The sequence below is a fragment of the Aquila chrysaetos genome, chromosome 17, assembly GCF_900496995.4.
Source record: "Aquila chrysaetos chrysaetos chromosome 17, bAquChr1.4, whole genome shotgun sequence".
Classification (NCBI taxonomy): Eukaryota; Metazoa; Chordata; class Aves; order Accipitriformes; family Accipitridae; genus Aquila; species Aquila chrysaetos.
In genome coordinates, this window is record NC_044020.1 from 19,975,661 (window position 1) to 19,994,046 (window position 18,386).

General features: G+C 42.3%; 1 protein-coding gene across 2 annotated transcripts in view; it reads left to right on the top strand.

The window, feature by feature from the left end:
• Positions 1–1,154: 1,154 nt before the first annotated feature.
• RASSF8 (Ras association domain family member 8) overlaps positions 1,155–18,386 on the top strand; it is a 90,736-nt gene continuing 73,504 nt past the window's right edge. Inside the window, exon 1 of one of the 2 annotated variants that reach the window (XM_030040788.2) lies at positions 1,155–1,269. The gene's annotated coding sequence lies outside the window, so the exon portion shown is untranslated. Of the gene's footprint in view, positions 1,270–17,499; positions 17,519–18,386 lie in introns of those variants that run through there. The other variant, XM_030040789.2, reaches the window with a different exon arrangement.

Below are 18,386 nucleotides of genomic sequence, written 5' to 3' on the forward strand. Positions count from 1 at the left end.
CAGTTTTGAAAAAGCCACCAGCCCAGGGAAGAGCTAGGAATGACTACAGCTGCTCTGCTGCTGCTGGTAGCTGAGAGCAGACCCAGCGCAAATGTTCGCAGACAGCAAAAAATGCCTGTGCATCACAGCTCTGAAGTTCATTTTCAAACAGGTTTGCGGTTTGTTTTTTTTTAAGGGTCATTTTTCCTATTCCAACTTGCATAAACACAGAACTGATTAGAACTTCTTACTCAAAACTTTCTGCCCAAAATAGCCGTCTGCTTGAGAGTCTTTGCTGCTCTGAGGTTTCTTTATTATTTTTTCGGGGAATTTTCCATCATCAAAATCCAAAGCAGAAACAATAGAAAACACTGACTGCCGGCTTTCCACACTTCAGTTAAAAATAAGCACCAAAGGCATTCTTGCTTCTTCCAGAAACAATAGAAAAATCTCAGGGAAAACACACACACCCCCCCCCCCCCCCGTCTATGCCCCAGCCAGGGCTCTCGCTATTCTCCCTCCTCTGGGACCGGAGCTCTGCCTCCAGCGGGACCCCCGGCTCACCTCCCTCCCTCCCTCCCGGGCTGCGGGCTCCCCGCCCGCTCGCCCGCCCCGGCGGAGGTGGGCGCGGGAGGCCCCGCTCGCTTCCCCCGCCCCGGCCCCGCGGCCCGCCCCGAACTCCCGCTGCCCGCCGCACGCTTTCTCGGCCGCTCGCAGGGACTCCGCGGAGGGGTTTATTTTTAGGCAAGGCTGCAGCGCCTCTCCTTTAAGAGCCTGCCGCCGCCGCCGCCGCCTGCCTCGCTGCCTCCCTGCCCGCCCCCGGCGGCGGGGGAGGACGCGGCGCGGACGCGCCCTCGCCCGGGCCGGCGGCGGGGAGCCAGCGGCGGCGGGGGGCAGCGGGCGGCTGCGGCTTTAAGAGCTCCCACAATGCCGTGCTGGCGTCCCAGTTCCGTTACATGTCTCTCCCGGTGAAGGGGAGCGAGGGAGAGGCAGGAAGGAGGCGGGGGCGGCCGCTCCGGGCGGAGGACACCCACCCACCCACCCAGGCGCGGCCGGCCGGGAGGCGGCGGCCGCCGCTCGGCGGGGCCGGGGGAGGAGCGGGGCGCCCCGGAGGGCCGGGCCGAGCCGAGCTCCGTCCTCCCCCCCCCCCCCGCCCGGGCGCTGCGCTGCGCCGCGGGCCGGCCGCGCCGCCCCCCGCGGGGCGCGAGGCGGAGCCGGCGGCCGTTGGGGCCGTTGGCGCTGCCCGGGGAGCCGCCGCGGGACGGGCGCCGAGCCGCCGCCGGCGGAGCGGTAAGTGCGCGGCCAACTCCGGAGCGGTCTGGTCCCGCCGGAGCCCGCCCTCCTCCCCGTCGCCCGCCGCCCTGCTCGCTCTCTTCCCTCGCCGCCTCCCGCCGCTGCAGCCCCTCTCCCGCAGCCCACCCGGCTCCGCGTCCCGCCCCGCTCTCTCCTCCGCCCTGGCGTCCGTCGGCTCGTCCCCGCTGCGGGGTTTGTGACCCTTCCCTGCCGCCCCGCTTGCGCCTCTCCCCTCCGCCCGCGCTCGCCAACTTTCCCGTCCGTATTGCCCGTTTCCCACCTCCCCCCGAATTTTGGGGTGTTGGGGTTTTTTGGGGTTTTTTTTGGGTTTTTTTTTGGTTTTTTTTTCGTTTTCGGCTCTCCCGTTCCCCCTTACGCGTCTCCCCTGCCCGCTCGCACTCGTTCCTCTCTTTTCGCTTCTTCCTTCGCTACTTCCCCAGCTCCCTCCAGCTTTTCCTCTCTCCTGGCATTTTGTCTTTCTCCTTCCTTCGGGCATCGTGTGGAAAAGTGAGGGATCTCTCTCTGTGTCCTTGAGGAAGGGAGTTCAGAAGCTACTTTTCCTACACAGGGAAATCTCTGTAGTAGTTTTCCTTCCTTTCTCATCCCTCTTAATGTCCCCAAAAAGCAAATTAAACCTATTTTTCTTTTCCCTTTTTTTTTTTTTTTTTTTTGCCCCCGACGTGGACTGTTTGTTTTGGTCTTTTTCCCCCCCACTCTCCAGACAGTGCCGATTTGTTTCACGATTAATCTCTTTTATTCCTGCCCCAACCCTTCCCTCTCTCTTTCTCTCCCCCAGCAAGAAAAAAGATTAAAAGAAAATCTTTTGCCAGCAGGGAATGTATGAGGGTTGGTGTGGTTTTGTGGGGGTTTTTTGGGGGGGGGGGGGGGGGGAGAGTGGGGGACTATTGATGAGGAAAGCTTAAGCAAATACGGTACGGTAGGACAATACAGAGGCATGAACTTTTAAAGGGTAAGAAAATGGATTCTGCTCCTTGGTTTATGCAGCTCTAAACTATTGTTGGGAAGGTCTGGTCCAGGGTCCGGTTTGGGGTTGTAGTAGTCCGGTGTGTGTGTCAGCCTGTGTTTTCTGTTCAGTAAAGCAGTGTTTTAATATGGCAACAGAGCGGTGTACTAAATTGCCGTTCAATATTGTTCGTGGGTTTCATCAGCGTGGAAAATCAGGAGGGGGGGAAGGTTACGGATGTCTGTGTCCCCTTTAGAATTGCACCTGTCACGCTTTCCATCCCAAAACTGCAGATATATCAGAGATTGACACATTAACAGAATTGCTGGAAACTGCTTGCATCTGTGTCAAAAAGTGCTGTTGTGTGGTTTATGAAGTCTGGTTCGGACCTCACAAGCTTCTGCCTCGGCTCTAGTCAGCATCACACATTAAAATTAAGTATGTGCCAGGCTGTGGAGAGCAAGTAAATCAATTGCCTAATGATTTCTGCAAAGACACCTGTTTAAGGGTTTTCAAGCTCCCAGTTAATTGTGTTTGGTAGTGGTGTGATTATGTTAAGTGTTGTAAAAGTTAAGAGCTCTGTCTTTTTAAGTAGACAATATGTAGTTCATGAATAAAATGTCAACTTTTTAGGTCAGAAGGAAACGGTGTGGATCTTGGTTGTGTTACGTTACCTCTTTTGATGGGTACCGTTCCAGAAGACCACAAGGTTATGTGGCTAAATTGCAAATTAAGTAAGCCCTATTTTTTCCCCTCTTTCTTTAAAGAAGAGAGAAAATACTGTTTCAGATTGAATTTTGTTTGATGGTATCTAATTAGAAAGTAGGCTAGACATTAAACTAGGAGGACTTCACTTTGTATCTTGTAGCAAATAATTATTTGATATGTGATGAATTGCTGAGGGAACTGAAATGACTGCTTGGCATTCATTGTATTTAGTTGTATGCCTTTCAGGACAACTGAGAGAGTTAAGGTGGTTCACTTCTTACACTTAAGTAATCTCTCTGTCTTTCTCTTTCCTCACCCCTACAAGCCCAACACAATTTGATGAGTTGTTTGAATTAATCTTTTTTTATCTTTCCTGGAGATGAAAAACTTTGGGATAGGGGGAAATAAAAGGAGAAAAATAACAAGTCATATTAGTGAGAAGTTTAAGTCTTTTAAAAATGTACCTTGGACTGTTTCTGGAAACACCACCAATAATTCTGAAGAGCCAAATCAAGTTGATTAGCATCACTTTTTAAAATCCTTTTGAGGGAAGCCCTGAAAAGGAACATTTTAGATAAAAGGAGATTTAGTTGCTGAAGTGCAGAGCTGAGCACCGAGGATGGTGGGTTCTGTTCCTGCTTCTGCCATCGCATGGCAGTATGACCTCTGCCTAAGCTGCCTTCCTGCCTGCACCTCATAGGATGTGGAGATTTTCCTGAATCTCTGTTAAGTACTTTTACTCATGATTTTAAGAATAATTCCATGTAAATGCATTCCTCCTTCTTTAGTTGTGGTTTTGAGCGCTGGTCGGGTGATAGTTTTGCTTGTGCTAATATTCATTCTTCAAAAGTTGTGAAGTAGAATTCTTGATCATCGCTGTTTATTCTGAGCGCGGCATAAGATTTTTTGCATTGCTGTAATGGTTTTGAGACTAGAGTTATTTTTATCCCCTGTATATCTCTGACAATATCGGTGCGTGCTGCTTCTGTGGTACCTTAACAGTCTGCCTCAAGCTGAATTTGAAGGGCACTGTTGGCCTCTCCAGAAAGAAACTTTATTAAATTGAATTGCAGGGTGGAAAACTGTCTTGTGAGGACTGGGCTGAGGACCCCCCTCAGCATGATGCACACGGTCCTGGTTTTTTTTGGTTTGTTTTTTTTTTTTAGCTCTGTAATTATGAGATTTGCTTAGTACATGTGGGGTTTTTGTTTGCTTTCTAATTTTAGGTTTTTGTCTGGGTTTTTAAGTCTTTTAAGATCTCTATCTTGAAATTAAATGTTAATGTTGTGTGGTTTTCTAGGGCTTTTTTGAAAGCTCAGGTTTTCTTTTAATTTTTTTCTTGCTCGGGTTGGGACTTTACAGCATAATGGGTCATATTATAATCTCACTGCCTGCCTTCCTGTAATGTTTGGGACTTGTAAACTTTGTGAATGCAAGGCTCTACCCTGTTGCAGGTAGTTCTTTCTCTTCAGTGAAAACAAGAGACTTGATTCTGTAGAATCTTGCTATTGGGTAGTTGCGTCAGCTTTGGGTTATAACTTACTGTCCTCTTGCACAGGCACATAGCTAGCTCCATGCTTCTGAATCTGGACAATTAGCCTAGTTTCAAATTCAGTTTTATAAATAACTAATTCTTTCTATCCTTCCTAAGCCCCTTCAAAGTGTGTGATGATCTCACAGCTTTGAAAAGAATAGTTTTCCTGGCTGATGAGAGGATGTTTGTGGTGTTTTCCCCTCCTTGCTGTTCTGAGGACTGTATGTCATCTTTCTCTGTACTGGTAAAGCATGGGGAGGGGGCAGACTGGCCTGCGTGTGCCGAGCGGTGCCGTGCTGTGCTGCTGCTTCTCTGTCCCGTTCGTTACTTGTGAAGTTGAGATCACAGAACTTGTCCTGCTTGGGAAAGGAGGGTGGGTTTGAGCTGTAGCTTATAGGGGCTTGTCACATCTGTCATGGAAACTGCAGACTGGGCCCCTCTGGGCTGTTACTTCACTCAGATCTCTGTAAGCATCTAGTTGTCTTTGTGATAACATAAACATGGAGAGCACTGAATGTATCTGAGAGGACTTGAGGAGATGGGCACTGTAAGCATTCAGATCGGAGGCATTTGAGAAATCCGCTTATTTCACCTCTACATTTGAGTTACTCCTTAAAGGGAGGAGGAGTCTGTTCACTTTCTTGTTGCGCTTGGAAAAAGGGCTTACCCACAACAAAAGACATTGTAATGCTTTCTATAGTCCAGGATTATTGAACAAAAGCGTCTTGCTGTGCAATATTGTTGCTGCGCTCAATGTTGTATGATAACACATGTTTCTCAGCTGTTTTTGATTCCTCAGTGGCACAGACTTCAAAGGAATGTGCTGAAAGAGAGCTGTGGCCAGAGAAAAAACGGGTTTTGTTCCAGTGGCCTGTACCATCCATCTGTTTAAATACTTTGCTGAACTATTCCAGAGTGTTCAGGCATCCAGTTAGGGCTGACAAGCAATTATAGCTGGGAATAGAGCCTACTGCAAAGAGACCACCTAGCGAAGGCTTAAATGCTACCTCCCCTCTATGGGTCAGAGCCCCCGTGCAGTCCCAGCCAGCGAGAAGAAATAAGGCTTGTCATTTAGGGAATCTTTCAACATGACATTGTCTAGTTCCTAATGCTATTGAGGATTTATTTATTTTTACTCTCTATGCTATCTTTAGCACAAGAGGGGAAGAATGGTGATGAGGACAGAAGGTCATCTCTGTAGTCTCCTCTTTGTATGTAACAAACTAGGTCTGTAATTTAAATAAGTAAATATTTATAAAAAAAATACTGAACTCTTTTTTTTTTTTTCCCAAAACACATGGGATAGTTGACAGATCACTCAAGTGTCTGCAAAGGTGGCAATATATATTACTGAATTAGTTTTAGTTCCAAAACATTACTAGTAAAATTAAAATTGGAGCCAATTACGTCGTGCTATTTCAGATTGAGTTTGGGGAAACACTCCACAACTTAATCCATGGTAACAAATAAAAAAACGCTGTGTACTTATGCATTATGATACTCTAGGATGCTGCCAATTCCCAATATTATAATTTATGTTTTTACTTAAATTCTGATATTGGAGTCCACTGTGCAAGATGGGTCTCAACTTGTGGTTGCCAACCAAATCTTCAAATTGTGGCTTATGTGCTCTCTGTAGTCTCAGATACTGGAAGTCAGAGGGGGAATCTTAACAGGGAGACTACAAGTAAACTATTGATAGTCTGTAAAGATCCTTGAAGTTTTTCTGTGAGGGACTGACATTCATTTTAAGTATTGGGACGAGTACTGTAGATAGAGTAACATGTGTTTCAGTTAAGAGGGTTTAACCTTCTTTATGAATGGAAAATGATCATGCAGATGCACTAAGAGGATATTTGAGCTTTGAAAAATTGTGAGGCCCTCCAGGGTTTGTTTTTTCACCTGCAAACAAGCAGCACAGCTCTAAAGGTAAGCTTGAATGTTGTCCTGTGCTGTAATATTACTCCTGCCTCTGTACTGTGATGTGACATTTATGCCTTTGAAAGGATAGTTCTTTCTCCTAGTGTTGGCAGTTGTGATGGTTTTTTGGTATTTTGAGACTTCAGATTTTAATGTCTTGCTACCTCTTTGAGTGGAAAGGGGAGGGAAACTTCTAGAAATGTGTAATGTAACTGACTTCCATCCAGCTCCTGCCCTTGCTCCAGGGTTGAATGTTGTAGTTTGAATTTATTTACTTGCTTTGAAAGCTGTACTAGGTATAACCTTGAGTCTTAATTCCCTAACTGCAATAGTACCTGATGTGTATCCAGCATGCACCTTGCTGTGTCTCTAGATTGTCCAGTTTTAAAATGGCGAGGTGGTATTGGTGCTTTCTTTTTATTGTATGCTTCCCTTTAATCTTAGAGCTGTAACTTCCTTTTGTTTCAACTGAACTGAAAGTTTTTTGCTAAAAGATTTTTGGACCCCTGAAGTGTTTGTCAATGTTTTCAAGCTGTTATTCAAAGGGAGGGTTGCAGTTTCCGGAACAACCTCTTGAAACTTTGCTGACTGACGGTAAAATGTAGTTTCATGAGCACAGATAAGGAAAGGCTGTAATTCCACTAGGCGGCCAGATGTTTTACGTCTATGCCAAAGTGGGGAGACGGTGTGGCTTTAGGAGTTGGAGGGTCTGTTTTTCTTGTCACTGGACTGTTTGGGGATCTTCAGCAGATTGTATCTGCTTTCTCTCCTCTCCCTTCCCTTCCCCTCCCTCCTGCCATGCCTGTACTGATTGTGACTACCTCCTAAGTAAAATGAGATAGAGAGCAAAGCATTCTTTGTTGCTTTCTAAAAGGAGATATTTTTGTTGTCAGTTTGTGTTTCTTAATATTAAGCTTAAAGCCATAGAAAAACTGCATGTAATTTGGCTATTACTGAATTTATAGCTATTATCCAGTAGATTAATACTAACGTTGACTCTGACTAGCGTGGCATTAGGTGAACAATATTGAGAAAGCAGTTTTCAATGCAAATAGAGGGGAGAGCACTCTTAGATGCAAATCCCCCATATTAAATCGCACCTTTTTTTGGCCAGTACTTCTTAAAGACTTGTAAGAACTTGGAGATCCTTGTCTTGCTTCTCCTGCTTCTATGTGACATATGAAGGAAGGAAGGGAAGGAACTCATCAGATGTCTGCACATGTCAAAATCTTCCTGGAGAAGAAAGTAGGAAGATGCCACAGCTAATAATATTTACAAGTTGATCTCGGGAATCAAGATACCAAATGCTTAAATGTGCCTTTGCAGCTGCATAGCTGGCAATGTTAACTAGCACTGCTACCTGGAATAACTGGCATCCGGAGAGAAACATATGGCAGTAGTGCAATGCCCTTGTCCTTGCCCATCAGAAAGTGATTGTATGTTTTCTTTAAAACACGTTATCACTCATCAGAACTGCTCCTTCTGTGTTGTGTGTGCGCTTGCTTTGGGCTTCATCTGTGCCTCCAAGTCAATCAGAGCCTTTGCACTGGTTTCACTGGGAGCAAGGACAGAAACTTCTAATGAATCAGCTGCATGTTTGAGGCTGTGTATTTCAAGTAATGGAATAGGCACTGATGAGCAACAGGACTAACGAAGAACAGTCACTGAATACAATGCAATGTTTTCATGCTCTTCATGGGATTGGAATTGGTAACGTGATACTCTGAAGAGATAACAAAGGCTATTTCTCATACAAGGGAACATTGATTTTTTTTTTTTTTTTTTTGTTAGGGAGTTGGTAAATAGCGTAGTAAAATCTTCCATCAGAACTCATTCTAGTGAACAAGATCTGTCAGAAAATGACTGAATTAACAAGAATTTACAAAATAGTCTGAATAGAAAAGTAATTTTCTGTTTTCTTACCAGTGTTCTTTCACTGCAATTCCTGTATTTGCTTACCAGTTTACCTGCTGATCTCAAGTCTTGTGAATTTAGCCTCTGTTTCAAACTGAGATCAAACACTTTTTATTTATGTTATGTCTTTTTTCTTTCCCAGAAGAGAAGACTTATGGGGATGACAAAATGAAATATGTGCAAAGTTGACATAACAAATATGGTATGTGACTGTTCCCTTGTTTCCCAGGAACAGACCAGAAGGCAACCAACTAGATGTAGAATACAGCAGTAGTACATGGGATTAAGCTATTCTGTGTGAGACTGTGGAGAAATCTTTGTAGACGCCTTTTAATACAAGTAGGATGGACATCTGCAAGGGTCATCTGGTGCAAGAAAACTCAGTCTGACTGCGTAACTCAAGAATTAAGATAATATTCTACTTTAGGCCTGCTGCTTACTAGCAGAAAAAGCTGACTACTTGCCTCCTTTGTGTTTTTACTTAAGCAGAGGAACACAATTGCAGTCCCTGCAGGCAAGGCTAGAAGATAAAGAGAGCATACCTTTAAGAGGAGATATGTGCGATAGGAGATGACCTGATTGTGAGTTTGCTGTTGGCGAACTAAAGTTCTGTGCGCAATAGGTTGGTCGTGTTCTGTAGCAGAAGCTAAGGGAAGAGGCTCATCTTTCCTAGGTAGGGTGTGAGGGAGCTGGGCTCTCGCCAACAGCCAAGAATCACGCTTTAAGAAGTACTCAAGTGGTGGGTTTTGTTTCACTTAAACTCTTAGCAAGACAAGTTTTTCGGATGTCTAGTCTTTTAGGACTTGCAGGTCTACACCACCTCATCAGCAATGGTTGGTTGCCGTAGTATTCGGCGGTCTTGAATGAGATCCCGACCTCTACCGCTAGGCCCTGCGCGAGCGCGGGCGAGGCGAGCGTCCCCCTCCTGTCATGGTCCCCCTCCTGTCATGGTCCCCCTCCTGTCATGGTCCCCCTCCTGTCACGGTTGGCGGGAGCCCTGCCGTGACCTGCCCGCGGGGCATGGCAGGGGAGAGCTGGCAGCGCAGGGCCAGTCTGCGGCCTTCCAGGCCGGGGTCCTGCCTCTGTCGTCTGTCGTGGGCGTCTGTCGTTCAGAATATCCTCTCCCGGGCTGACTCGCCAGGTGCTGAATTTGCAACGTGCCTTTTAAGGGATGGGGCTCTTCCTCAGCTCGATGTTGCTGGTTTCCCACTGCACCCGCTGTCTGTCATTCTGTTAATGCTTTCAGTTAGTGAATTGTTCGTGTGCTCCATATGTATGACAGCACTGTCACTTCTTTCTGTTCTGCCATAAGGCTTCCTAAATACTTGTTCATGAACTAGTGGCTTTCTAGGTGTTTCTCTAGTTGCAGCACAGCATTTGCTTTTTGATGGGAGGGAAAGATACTGGGACTTTCTCTTCGTATCTCGCAGCTGCAGATAGAGGCATTCCTCTAATTCCTCTGCTGCTGAGCTGTTTGGAGCCGGGGGCAGGGGGGACACACACTTGCTTTGCTGTTTCCTTGTCCAGGAGCTGGATTTAACTTGGATGGAGCACCTGTCCTGTCGTGATCCTGACATCCTGGCGGTGCTCGTTCCCCTGCTCCCTGGGAGATAGTGTGTTTGTTGCTGGCAGCTCTCTGCCTTACCTTTATAGGAAACCACAGCCAGGAATTTTCTAGAATTCTTCCCCTCCCTCCCCTTGTCCTTCACTGACCTCTAACCGTGTTTTTATCTTTCTTGACAAGGTTCTTAGTTTCATTTATCTGCTGCTTTTCCCTTCACTCTTCAGCTTTTGATTATTTTTCCAGGAGCTGCTTAGAAACATTAACAGTTACAGATGTGTACAACAGTCAAATACAGTCAAATTCCTTAGTTGTCCTTTTTTTTAGCTTGACTGTAATACTAAAACACCTATGGCGGGTAAATATTTCTTATGTACACTACTTATGACAAAAATATCTATCCTCAGCAGAGGGTAGGGAACTGCAGTGGCTACGTTTCCATATTACAATATACCAGTATTACCTGTTGTAAGAGTTTGATGTTTCCCTTTCCTGTGCATAAACCACTACTATAGTAAGGGCATGTAAGTTCAAACTTTTTGTGTAGAAAACGTTAATGGACTTTTAAAATGTATTTACACACTGTAAGATAAAAATGTGACATAAACAGAAGGAACTGGCAAATGTACTTTCCTATCATAGGCTTATGGCTTCCTAACTGCTTGAGGTATGCTCTGTCACCTCTAGACAATATTATTGTTCTAAAAAACTTTAATAATTACCCCAAATTTTGTAAAAACATACTTTCTTTAATTGTGGGTAGCAGAGAAGAGGATGACTGGATTTGTTTAAATATATGCTGCAGGGATATTTTTCATATTTTGCAGTGCCCTTCATGCTTGTCATTCTAAATGCATATGGAAAAGCCTAAATAATTAGAGATCTGTATGCTTTCTGACTATGATTTACTTTAATAGTCCATAATGATCTCTGGACAAACTGTGTTTTACTTTGGAAGACAACATTTCAAACTAACCTTCATTATCTTCAGCTTGACTAGTATGAATGAGGATAGCATTCAATTTATACACCATTTTTAAGAATACCCTTCTTTTTCTTCCTCACATAGACATAAAGCATGTGGTAGGCAGAAGATAGTTCTGCTATAATGGAGTACAAAATGAAACAAGAGGGAAAATTGTACTGCAGTATCTGAAATCTCCTCCTTACATTCCTGCTGTAAAATATTCTCTGACATTAGAAAGGTGGGTAATGGCTTCCCAGCTTTCTGTCAGATGGGATATTTCTCATCATCCCCTGATTTTGAGAATGGACCCTATTGTTCAGTAGAGCAACATGGGTAGGTGGCTTCTGTGAATAGACAGTGCTTCCCTCGTATGCACCGTGACCCGTGTGGAGTCCCAGGCCCAACAGGACTTCCATTTCAGTTCTGGGGCTTACAAGAAGTGGTTGGCTTCTGAGCCCTGCAATTAGGAAATGGAGCTAACAAAAGTTTGACACCACCTGAAACTGGGATCTCATGGAAAAAAAGAAAAAAGATTGGTTTTTTAGATCAGTGGATAGTATTATTTGAATCCTTCATGATGATCACAAAAAATGTGATGTCACGATGTATAGCAGTAATGTTGAGCATCTTGTTACTTGCTGGATTTCAAGTATGGGGCAGATGAGAATCTCGGGTTTGATTTTAATATTGAGAAGGGAGCTATCTGAGATGCTTCATTCATAGTACAGGGCAAACTTCCTTTGGATATCCAACCACTACTTCTCAGTGGCTTTTTTCATGAAAATGTAGAAGGTATAGCTACTAGATGACTAATTAGACCTTAAATCAGTAGTTGATATGTGTATGTCCCATCCTGAGTCAGGGAGACTTGGCAATCCCCACAAGATGTTGCCATAATGAAGTCCTGCTCTGAGAACCAAGTACTTGATTAACTTGTGTGTCAACATGACTACCTCTGTCCGTGTTCTGAAATGCTTAACAGCAGGATGCTATTTTGAAGTTGCAAAGGCATAGATGTAAAGTTATGATGGTCAAACAAGATGCCACCTATAAGCCACTATAACTGTTAGTAACAATACCTGAGTGCTGTGGCTGTCAGTGGAAATGTCTGTAAAAGATGCTAAGCTAACCTGATTTATATAGCACCTTGAGTGGGATAACAGCACGCACTTAGCTAAACTGCAGCATCTCTGCCAGCAAGAAGCTCAAGCAAAGAGAAATATAAAACATAATGTTCTTATGGTATACTTAACAACAGTACTTTACGAATGACCTTTTAAGGAACAAGTGTCAAAGCAAAAGTTCATCTTGTAAGTAGACACAGCTATGTCAAAAGTGCTAACTAGAAGAATTAGTATTTACATTACAAGCTCGTTAATTGGTTTCAGAGGTAGTGGTGAATTGTTAGCTTACCTTGTTGATTCTAGTAGTTGCAAAGTGTATATATAAGGCGTAATCTAGGAGTTGGTACCTAGATGCTGTGTGGCAAAAAACCTACTGGCTACTCTTACGATGTCTTTTCCTGCAACTCCTACTTTAGCTTTTCCTACAAAATAGTAACTGTAATGACCATTGCTCTAATACTGTTAGAGCATACAGAGCTTTTTATGAGGGTTTGTGTGTTCTTATGCTTGATGGAATTTCAAAATAATCTTGCTATATATCCACTGTTTTCACCTTGCTCTGTGTTGTGTTTTCCCTGTCTTGCTGACTTCTGCAACCAGTTTTAATAAAGTCAGTCCTGTGCTTGTTGAAGTGTCATTAGAAAAATGGAAATAGCTATATGGCCCAATATGGGTCCTTTCTAAGTGAGACATTAAAGCCAAGGCAAACCTAGTGAGTAGTTTGACTTCTGTGCATTTTTATAGCCCTTTTTCAAAGAATCTTGGTATGTCTTGGTCATACGATTTCCTGCAATGGATTTATTCCTGATGCTGAGAATTAATACCAACTTTCAAAAGAGATCATAAAGTAAAGAACGAGCAATACTAATCTACAAGCTTTTACTGTTTGTTTTTTAAAGTTCATATAGAAGCAAAGTGTTGGGAGTATCCTTTTTGACAAGTTCTTCACCATCATTTTTGTAAGAAGAACTTTAGGTGCTGTTTTGCTATGCTGAGCCCATCATCAGGGTATCTGACTGGTTACTTTGTACTCTTTAGCACTCTTGAGATGCACATGGTTTCTGTTTATCTCAAAAGGCATTATTCACACTGAACCCTGTGGATGTACTGAGATATGTTCTTTCTGTGTTTTGTTCACATGACTTAATTTCACTAAAATGAAGGCCAAGCATGTCTGTGAAATTTGTCTAACAATGTTGTTTGCGCTGCTAGTACTTATTTGCTCAGACCAATTTGACAACATGTGAACCTGAGGCAGAGGTTGAATATGTCTGAACTGGTGACTTGTGTCTACATTTGCCTCTTATGTAAATTTCGGGGGGTTTGTTTCAATTATCAGTTATTTCAAAATTTCTCTAATTTTAAATAAAAGTAACCATGTTAATAAGACTTCTATTCATGGCTGTGCTGATATGGAATATAATACCTTAATCTGAAATGAACTTTCTTTGAGGACTGTAAAGATACATGGTGAACCTTTGCATAAGCTTCAACAGTACAAGTTGCCTGGGAGACTTTGAGGAAGAATCATTGTTCGAAAGTGAGTAGAACATTCTTCTCTGGCTAAACTGGATTCCCTCACCCAGAGCTTGTCCTTAGTACTTGTTGATGGGAGCACAAGGATTTCTCTGCAGTCTCCTGTGCTGTAGGAAGCCCTCAGGAAAGAAGCCTGTCTTCTGACTTTCTGTGTTGCTGTTGAAGTGCGTGGTACCAAGCTGCCTGCCTCTTACACTCTTGCCTTTTCTGGTGGGGTCTCAAGAGCAGGCTGGGAAGAGGAGATGCAGTTTGTGATTATGGGCTAACACTTAGATTGATAACCTGCTGGCTGTTTGTCTTTTTTATTTTTTTAAATTAATCATTGCCAGGTTTTGGTCAATGAGTAGTGAAACTCCCAAATGTCTCAAGTCACCTATTTTATCTTTCTTATACCTCCTGGGACCTGTATATGAAATGAGCTGCTTCATACACATTTAACAGATGTGGGATTTTTATTTGAAAATTAAAAAAAAAGCTTAAAGTATGGATTTATAGGATTTATGGATTTATACAAGTAGGCTTGTAAGAATGTGTTACTTTGTTAGTTTATGCTATTAAAAAATATGCTATATGTAAGAATGTGTTGGTCTTCATGTGAGATGCTCTTACGTTCAGTCAGCAAATGCTGAAGCTTATTTGAAGCATCAGAAATGTAGCTGGTAGAGAGTGAGGTAAAGAGTGATGTGGTACAAGTCAATTCGAGCCATCATCTCCAAGCAAATACTGTGACACAAATCACTTAATGTAAGTTTGCTTTTGTGTGTTTGCTTATTTGGATTGGTCTGTGGTAACTGATTTGTATTGTACCTTGAATTGGGGAAAAGTGATGGAATTGTGACAATTCACATTAAAAACTAATGTGCAAACTTATTTACATAGGTTACTCATATGAAATTCAAGTTGACTTATTCCACTTAAAGACACTGGTGTCAGGCTGTGAGAAACCCGGTTGCTTTTTTTAACGAGTCAACGCTAGTCTTCTGAGACTCAACTTCAGCTGTGCCTGTATAGATGTACCCATGACTCGCTTGTGAGTGAACATGACTTGATTTAAAATGTATTAAGCATTGATAACAGCGGATAGTTTTTGCACTTTTAGAAAGGAACGTTTTGGAAAACTGGAGTAATTCAATGGCTCTGAGCTTCATTAACTGTGAAAGTATTTAACAAAGAAAATTATCAAGATTTGTCACTGGCTTAGGGCTAGCCCTAGTGAATGGTCTCTGCACTGTGTCATTATCAATGACCATATGTAAAGAATCAGAGGCTTTCATTTTCTAGGGAAACATCTTCATCCTTTGAGTCTGTTTTCAAGACCCTGCTGGTTAAGGCAGCCTGGTCTGAATTGAGTGTTAGCCTTACTTTGAGTGGGAGGCTGGGCTCCTGTGGGTCCTTCCAGCCTGAAGGATTCTGTCATTTTGTTTATTTTCTTTAAGAGGTGTTTGTACCACACAACCACCATCAGCTGTGATAGGATTGCCTTGCTCATACTTCCAGCAATTAAACCAGAGGTGTAAATAAAGCCTTGCTCCTCAGTGATTTTTTTTTTTTAACATTTTTTTGCTTTATAGCACTTCTACTGGATAAATGCAGAACATCTAGGACTTTCTCTGCATCTCTTTTTCTGGCTACTGCAGAATCTTTGTTTAAATAGGTGGAGTAGGGCAAGTTGATGTGACCTTTCACTAAATTCTAGGGTAAACTCTCAGCTTTGCAGAAGCTGAATTTTTATATGGAATCTAATGATTCTGTACTTGAATGAAGCAAACAAACTGTGCTTAAGGGAAACTTGTCAGAAATGTATAATATATTCAAATTCCCTATGAATTATTTAATGAAAAAAAAGCTATAAACATAGTGAATATTAGAGATGATAATGCAAAATGTATTGACTAAGAAGAAAAAAGCTTTTATTCAGGGTACTTCTAACAAAATTTACTTTATACATTCACCTGATGAGACCTATAATGAGGAGTTAAAAATACAGACTTTTCTATAGGAAAGGACTAATAAGATATTTCTCTTAATTGGTGTATGTGCGTACTTGAGTAAGGTGCATATGGAAAAAACATATGCCTGATAATGGATCCAGGATTTCAGGTCTGCTTGTTCACATGCCACTTCCTTTGTGAAAGGAGTAGTAGAGTGGGTGTTCCTTTGTGTATTTAGACTTGTGCAGCCTGTGTCACAGACAAGCCTGTAATTCACTGGTGACTTACAGAAACATCCAACTCTGGGCCCAACATGATAAATCAGGCTTCAGCTACAAGCTTTGAAGGGGGAGCAGAAGAACATATTTTTAATGAAGTTGAGGGGGAATAATTGATTAATACCCTGTGCTTCACTGGGTGTCACATCACCAGAATTTTTTGTGAAATTAAATCCTTGATCAAGCCATTCTACTGTCACTTTACTTGTTGAGAGAAAGGGTTCCCCTTTGGTTCAAGTACTGATGTACAAATCTTACACAGTTGATAAAATGTATGTTGAGTAGGTTGCTTGGTGTACCTTTTTCATGGAAACCTTATTTTCTTCCTTTCAATTACCTGAAATTTTTTTTTTTCTCGTAAAAAGAATGCTAGAACATGCTATCAAGAGAAAGGGGGGGAATTTAATTCTTCACTACTTATAGATGAAGTAATCTTGCAAGAAGGCAATAGTAGATGGACTAGAGATGGATGAAGCCTTACAGGAGTAAGAACACAAAGGAAACTCACTAAGCGGTCACTTGTGCAAAAATACACAGCAACTACAACATCAATTCTTGGAAAGTTTGGCAAATACCTGAGCATCACAGCATCTGTTTTAGTTACTTATGTATAGGCACCTGAATTTCAAAATCTTGAGTTTCTTAATTTAAAAAAAGTCAGTAAATTAAAAGTTAATTTAATAGAACCTACACTGTGAGTCAGGGGGAGGTTTGAAGGGAAGGAAATCTCAGGATAGCGGTATATTCTGGCATCTTCTGCTGATTGTTTAGTCATATGCATCAATAGTTATCAATCCTAGTGATAACTTCTATTTTCTCTATCAAGATTAGACAGTGATTTGGAGTCACTGCGGTGTCTCAGAACGATTTCTTGAGGAATTTTACCTGATTTTGGTAAAAATGTAAGACTTGATTTAAACTGCTTGCTAGCTTGTGTTGGAAGCTCAGACTTTAGCTCCTTAGTTTACTTGCTGAAAAGCAATGTATTATGAAGATGTGAAAAGTGACTAACTATTGAAATTTGAGCATGGGTCTCTTGAATGTGCGCATGTTAGGCTGATTCCAAAGTCAGTGGCCCGATGCCAGTTGAGGTGGGCTGCGGTGGAACTGAGGCACTGCTAAGTACTTTTGCAAATACGATCATCTGTGCTGTGGAAAGCTGGTGTGCAGTGAACACAGGTTATTGTGTGCAGGAGTCAGAGAACATGTAAATTGCTCTATATTGCTGGTTTTGATGTTGAGATTTTCTTGTAGAAGATGGATGGGAATAGAAGAGTTAATTGTAGTAGGCCCTGTGTCTATAGGGATGTGTAGTTGCAGTACTTTCATTTAGAGTTGAAATAAACATTGTAGTACTTCAGTGCTACCAGCCTTACAATAACATGCAGGCTCACTGCCAGAGCTGTTGTAAAAGCAGTTGTACCAGCTTTTTTGTAAGAAGGTTTGGAGGTCAGTTAAGTGTCTACTTGGGACCAGTAAGTCCTTATTACTGACCGTGTTGTGGAAGTAGGACGTGCTAGAGCTTGGAGAGCCTACTGTAGCAGTATCAGTTGCAAACCATAGTATTTATGATATTGGAGGCAATGTCTGTGGAAATGCACTGGTATTATCGGAAACTGTTTTGTAGATAGCAAAGGGTGATTAAAGATCTGGGACCTCTGAGCTTGTCAAGTGTTTCTGTAGTATGCTTTGGCCATCTTTTAGCCACTTGTGTTGGTAGTCTGCTGAAATTAATGGCTTCTTGGTGTGCTTCTCTTACAGGGATCAGTTGATTTAAGGTGTTAAAAGTTCACTAGTCAAGCAACACCTGTAAGTCCTGTCTTCTTTTGATGTAACTTTAAATAAAAGAGCATTTGTGTGCTTGTATATATCTCTTTTGAAAGGGGAAAAAGAAAATTCCATACTTTAACAGCAATTGTACTTTAAAAATACCTATGATTGGCTATGGAGCGCTTTCTGTGTCTTCATGTAAGAATTTTGCACTTCCTTTACAGTGACGATTTACAGTGGAACAGCATGCTTTATATTTGGCAATCTTCTTAAAAGGGCCTAGATTAAGATCTCTGACCTACAGCTGTTGTAAATAGAAGTCTTTTTGTTATAAAGCCTTTTAAAGTTGTTCCTTTTTGTGTTAATTGATTAACATGCCTACTCTGTTGGCTCAAGTTCCTCTTGCTAATTGGATAAAATAAAACCACAGACTAGATAAAAAAAATCAACAATAAAACTTCCTTGTTGGGAAGGTTGACTGTTATTCTGATGGGCTCTGTTTGCCTGTTGCACACATGTATATATGTGTGTTCTAGCCCCAAGACCCCTGAGACTGACATCCTACTTTACGAGGTCTGTCTGTCTAAATGTTTCAGAACAGATGGTTAATTCAAAAACAAGAGTATTAAAGCTGAGTAGCTAAATCTGATCTCCTAAAAATGAGGTTGCCAAAACAAGCTGCTGTATTTGATGTAGCTGCTGAATTGGTCTTTTATTTGATTCAAAGGCAAACCTCAGTCTAATGCCTAAATGCAAAGAGATTGGCAATTTCAAAATTTTTTTCAGCTTTTAATTTCTCTCAGAACCTATAACTTGAAGCAGTAAGTTGCTTACATATTGTAGGGACCCCAGCAGAGAAAAAGGCTTATTTCAAATCCATTGGTTTTTCTGAGTTTATCACTGTGGC